This window comes from Octopus sinensis, linkage group LG4 (genome assembly GCF_006345805.1).
Source record: "Octopus sinensis linkage group LG4, ASM634580v1, whole genome shotgun sequence".
Lineage (NCBI taxonomy): Eukaryota > Metazoa > Mollusca > Cephalopoda > Octopoda > Octopodidae > Octopus > Octopus sinensis.
The window spans coordinates 102,779,298-102,786,029 of record NC_043000.1 but is presented as its reverse complement, the minus strand read 5'-3'; positions in this window follow the sequence as shown (position 1 = coordinate 102,786,029).

Here is a 6,732-nt window from a genome sequence, read left to right as displayed (position 1 = left end):
AATCCCAGGACTTATTTTTTTAAGCCTAGTACTTATTCTATTGGTCTCTTTTATCAAACTGCTAAGTTACAGGGATGTAATCACACCATTGGTTGTCAAGTGGTGATGGGAGGACAAACAAAGACACACACACACATAGATATATACATATACTTTTATATATACAGTAATCACTCAGCTATTATGGGACTTACATTCTACCCCCAGCCTTGCGAAAGGTGAAAATCCGTGAAGTAGAAACTACTCTACTGTGTATTTTTATAATTTGCATATATTTATTTTATTATAAATGCAAAACACACTCACATCCCAAGTTTCATTTTCCATACTGTATGTGTGATTCTTTGTTTATTCATCTACACTACACTATGTATTTTCGTTTAATATATATCAAATGTTATACAGTGCAGTACTGTATTTTTATTCATTAATTTTTAGGCATGAAAATGCTTATTTTACCACAGAAATAATAAAAATCTAAAAGAATATAAATACATTATCGGCCACAGAAACCCATGATATACAGAGGAGTTCACGATATAAATTTAAATATATTAGCCAGAAAAATCCGCAATGTACTGAGGGTGTGATAGGTGAACCGCGATATGACGTGATTACTGCATGCATATATATATATATATATATATATATATATGATGGACTTCTTCTCAGTTTCTATATACCAAATTCACTCACAACGCTCTGCTCAGACCAAGGCTATAGTAGAAGACACTTGCCCAAGGTACCACGCAGTGGGACTGAACCAGGGACCATGTGGTTAGAAAGTAAGCTTCTTACCACACAGCCACATTATATATTTCAGCCGAGGCTCATGCCTTGGAAGTTAGGGTGTTGGACTGATAATCACAAGATTGTGGTTTCAATTCCTGGATCGGGCAATGCATTGTGTTCTTGGGCAAAACATTTCATTTCACATTGCTCCAGTTCACTCAGCTCGTAAAAAGGAGTAACCTGTGATGGGCCAGTGTCCCATCCAGGATGGAATATGTATATATATGCTTGAGAAATCAACCTTACAGAGTAATGCAGACTTGGGGGCTGGTGCAGCCTCCTGGCTTCCCAGACCCCAGTTGAACCGTCCAACCTGTGACAGCATGTAAAACGGACGTTAAATAATGATGTATATGTGTGTGTGTATAATATATATATATATTATATATATATATATACACAGGAGTGGGTATGTGATAAGTAGCTTGCTAACCAACCACATGGTTCTGGGTTCTGTCCCACTACATGCCACCTTGGGCAAGTTTCTTCTATAGGCTTGGGCTGACCAAAGTATTGTGAGTGGATTTGGTAGACGGAAACTGAAATAAGCCTGTTGTGTATATATATATATATATGCGCAGGAGTGGCTGTGTGGTAAGTAGCTTGTTTACCAACCACACGGTTCCGGGTTCAGTCCCACTGCGTGGCACCTTGGGCAAGTGTCTTCTACTATAGCCTCGGGCCGACCAAAGCTTTGTGAGTGGATTTGGTAGACGGAAACTGAAAGAAGTCCGGCGTATATATGTATATATATATATGCGTTTGTGTGTCTGTGCTTGACAACCGATGCTGGTGTGTTTATGTCCCAGTTACTTAGCGGTTCGGTAAAAGAGACCAATAGAATAAGTACTGGGCTAACAAAAGAATAAGTCTCGGGGTCGAGTTACTCGATTAAAGGCGGTGCTCCAGCATGGCCGCAGTCATATGACTGAAACAAGTAAAAGAGTATGTATATGTTTATGTGTCTATTTGTACCCCACCATCACTTGATAACTGACATTGGTGTGTTTACATCCCCGTAACTTAGCGGTTTGGCAAAAAAGACCGATAAAATAAGTACTAAGCTTACAAACAATACGTCCTGGGGTCAATTTGCTCGACTAAAGGTGGTGCCCCAGCATGGCTGCAGTCAAATGACTGAAACAAGTAAAAGATATATACATGCATGCATACATACATGCATACGTGCACACACTCACTGACTTTTTCTGAGTTTTCACCTAGCAAATCTATTCACAAAGCTTTGAACGACTATAGTAAAAGACATTCATCCACAATGGCACACTAACACTGTATCTGGAACCGTGTGAAACAAACTTCTTAACTACACAGCCACTCCTGCATGTGCATGTACATACAGACACACACAAACATGCACAAACAGAGATGTGTGTGTGTCCATGTGTATAATGTATAGATAGACAGATAGATTTGTTACTATAAACTAGATAAATAGAACACAAATCATGAATTTATGTATTTTCCCCTCCTCTCTGTTAGGAGGCACAAGGACTTATACACACATGTACACACACGACAGAAACTTGCCGAAGGTGCCATGTTGTGGGACTGAACCTGAAACCATGTGGTTGGGAAGCAAGCTCCCTAACCACACAGCCATACCTGTGCCTACCGAAAAAAATGTATTTACATATGTGTACCACTATTTGTATGGTAGGTTTTGTATATCCAGATGACCTCCCTAGCAAATGTTAGAAAATGACTCAGTAATCCTTGAGTCACTTTGTATTGGATCAAGGGCCTTTGAGTAACTCCTGCCGATTAAAATATATGTATATACATAATGCATCCCCACATGATGGCTGCCCCCTCATTATCGAGTATGGCCATTGCACAAAGCTTAACTGTTATTGGTGCCGTGATCGAATGTGACTTTTTGGCCCAGCTAAAGATCTACAATGTCTTGTACAGAATTGGCAACTAAAACCTTTACCTGTAATAGCCGGCTGTAGTTGTAACTGGGCTTCATGTACCTTTGCATGTTGTTTAAGTCCTCCTGCCGAATTACACTCCCTTCCACATGCCTGACATATGATTAGTACCGTGTGTAACACCACCACCAGTTGCCAGGTTGTATGTATACACACATGTGTACATACATAATTTCTAATACTATCAATGAATAACAATGTAGATTACTGTTGTGTATTTTGCAGTCCTTGGACTGTTCTCTATAGAATTGTCCCAACCTTGCTACACCACCCTATTTCAGCAGTGTTTGTGAGACCAAGAGTTGTTAACAGCTACAAAAAATACATTTGTTGCATGCATTTGAAAAGAAGATTGGCGAGTATATATATGTGTATGAAGATCTAATCAAAGTGGATATGTTAACACTATAAGGAGGGACTGTTTAATGTGCTGCTCAAGTTGATAGAAATAGCAGCTATCTCTCCCTTCCTTGAATTTTATCATTGCATCTTAAAACAAAAAAAAAAGCAATGGATATATCAGGAGTTGGTTACGACTGCTATGTATATAGATAATAGGTCTGTCAAGTCAGTCAGGATTAACCTGGGGCTAAACGACAGCAGCAACAATACCACACAATAACTTAACTATTAACCTCTTTCTGCTATATATCTTTATATACTTACATCAATGTCTTTATATAATATCTTTATATACTGCCATCATATGTGTGTATGTGTGCGTGTATTTTCGTTTCTATTGTTGATATATATAAGCTTGGGGACATTAGATAAACATGTTACAAACAATAATTCTGTTTCGTGGTATGTATGTTATTTTTGCACAGATGTGTATTTTATTTGTGGTGCTCATATGGATATCTTTGTATATGAGTGTATGTGTGTATATATATATTTTTAAATTGTGATTGTATGCAAATAAGCTTGTATTGAACCAGTAGATCACTGTTTACCCAACACAAGAGCTTTTCTTTGTTTGGAAGTACACACATGTAAATACATACTTATGCAATTTGTGAAGGCGCATGGCTCAGTGGTTAGAGCGTCGAGCTTACGATCATGAGGTTGTGAGTTTGAATCCCGAACCAGGCTGCGTATTGTGTTTTCAGCAAGACACTTTATTTCTCAGCTGTAGAAATGAGTTGCGACGTCATGGGTGCCAAGCTGTATCGGCTTTCCCTTGGATAACACTGGTGGCGTGGAGAGGGGAGGCCAGTATGCATGGGCGACTGCTGGTGTTCCATAAACAACCTTGCCCGGACATGTGCCTGGGAGGGTAACTTTCTTGGTGCAATCCCTCAGTCAATAATGACTGAAGGGGGTCTCATATGTGTGTGTGTATATATATACAGGGTGATTGAAAAGTAACTGCCTATTTTTAAATACTTATAAATTATTTGTTAATTGTAATTTTTACCAAAAAAAAATGGATATGAAAGGAAAGCTTTCAGCATGAGCTTTTATTTATACTTCAAAGAACAAACACAAAAATAATTTGAGAAAATCATTACAATTAATAAGTAATTTATAAGTATTTTAAAATAGGGAGTTACTTTTCAATCACCCTGTGTGTGTGTGTCTATATATATGTGTGCGTGTGTATGTATATATATATATATATATATATATATGTATGTATAGGTTAGAAACGGAACTTTATATCGAATACATATCATAGTGCTCAAGAGATTTGAACTTGAGCAGGTAGAGGAGTAAATGTAAGGGATAAGCAAGTTAGGTAAGTCAATATACAAAAAATATTGAACACATTTAGTACAAAAATATGTACATATGTATACATATAAAGAAGTCCGACTTACACAGAATAGGAATGATGTCAGGGATTAAAGGGATTGAATCATTACAAGGCCGACAGCTGTTTCTGGAGGTAAAGTGGTCCAAAATAATGATTGTAACTTGATTCCATTATCGGATAACACCAGCCTCTATCTTCAGGGAAGAGTTATATATATATGTTTATATATATTTACTTGTTTCAGTCATTGGACTGTGGATATGTTGGGACACTGCTTTGGAGGGTTTTAGTTGAATGAAACATCCTCATTACATAATTTTTTTCATATTGAAGTCTGATACTTGTTCTGTCGGTGTCTTCTACTGAAACACTGAGTTTCAGGGACATGAACAATCAACAATGGTTGTCAATTGGTCCCTTGGACAAACACAAACATGCCTGTGCACACACACACACACACACACACAACAGGCTTCCATACAGTTTCCATCTTCCAGATTCACTCATGAGACATTGGTCAGCCCAGGGATATAGTAGAAGACACTTGTCCAAAGGTACTGCACTGAGTCCAAACCCAAAACCACATGGTTGAGAAGTGAGCTTCTTAACCACTCAGCTAAACTTGTGCCTAAATATATACACACACACATTCATAATCTGACATGCTGCCAATCAATTTCTACCTACCAAATTTTATTCTCAAGGCTTTGTTTGACACAAATCTATAATAGAAAATATTTGCTCCATGTGTTACACAACAGAGTTGACCCTAGAATCATGTACTTAACTCCCATATTAAAGTATTGAGCTAATTTTAGCTGTTTTCCTAATACTATCATGTATTTTCATCTGTCCCTTTCTTTCATTCTGTATACCTAACATTTTTTCATCGTTTATTATATTGACACAAACATTAATTGGTGCTATGCAGTTAAAAATGCTTCTTCCAGCATTCTGGAATCATTTTTATTAAAATGAGTGAGGACCCATTCCCATTAATTCAAGAGGAAATCATCTCTTGCTATTATTTGAAATCAACTATAAACAAACCAAAACTGTTTCACAAGACTGCCAAGACTGAATATATTATTAAAAACAGTTAATCTAAGTTTGCCAACACACAAATATTGATTAATTTTGAAATAGAGGAGTCACTGTTTTACTACTACAATCCATTTTTTGCTTGCCGAATAAGGCTTTACCTCTATCCATGCTAGCCATTTATCTGCTGAACAGCGCACATGGTTGAGTGATTAGCCCTGGCTATCGTTATCTCTATTTCTTCAACACCCATCCAATTTGACAATGTCCTTGCACTACTCAGAAAATTAATTTTTTCTCCAATTCTTCATTTTGATATATCAACTACTTTTCTCCTTTATGGATGCCAAACTTCTTTTCAAACTTGTGACACAGAAGATAGAGCTTATTTCACTGATAATTTTTTTATAGGGTACCCCGTTGCTTTTCTTTCTTGTCAAGCTAGTCTGTTCTAAAGTGCAATTCCTATATTAAACATTCAATAAATAAATTACTTATAGCCCAGAAACCCTATGTGATCTAATTCAACTGATCAGTGAGAGGAAATGATATTGCAATAAACTGAGATTAAAAGGATAAAGGTTAAAGACACCTTTCAGTCATGAATGACCAGGGGATTGCACCTAGAAAGTTACTCTCCAAAGCACAAGTCGAGGCAAGGTTGTTTCTGGAAGACCAACAGGCATCCATGCATACCAGTCTCCCCCTCCCCACACCAACACCACTGATGTTATCCAAGGGAAAGGCAAAGGCCAATACAGCTTGGCACCAGTGACGTCACAACTCATTCCTACCGCTGAGTGAACTGGAGCAACGTGAAATAAAGTGTCTTGCTCAAGAAGACAACACACAGCCTGGTCTGGAATTGAACTCACTACCTCATGATTGTGAGCCTGACACTCTAACCACTCTGGTTACCCCAATAATATGTATTTATCAGTATGGATTTGTCATCCTGGCTTGTCTGTTCTATGCATGACTTGTGCCCCTCAACATAACATTTGTCTTACCTTTAGACTATCTTTACTTAACAATTGACAACTATTTTGCTTATCATAATACAATTCACATTAATCAAATTAAACTGTAGAAGCCTAAACATTTATGTGTATGTGTATATATACATACATGCACACACACACTCCATATTAATGCTAAATGTATCAGTGAATGACAGAGGCTTCAAAGATC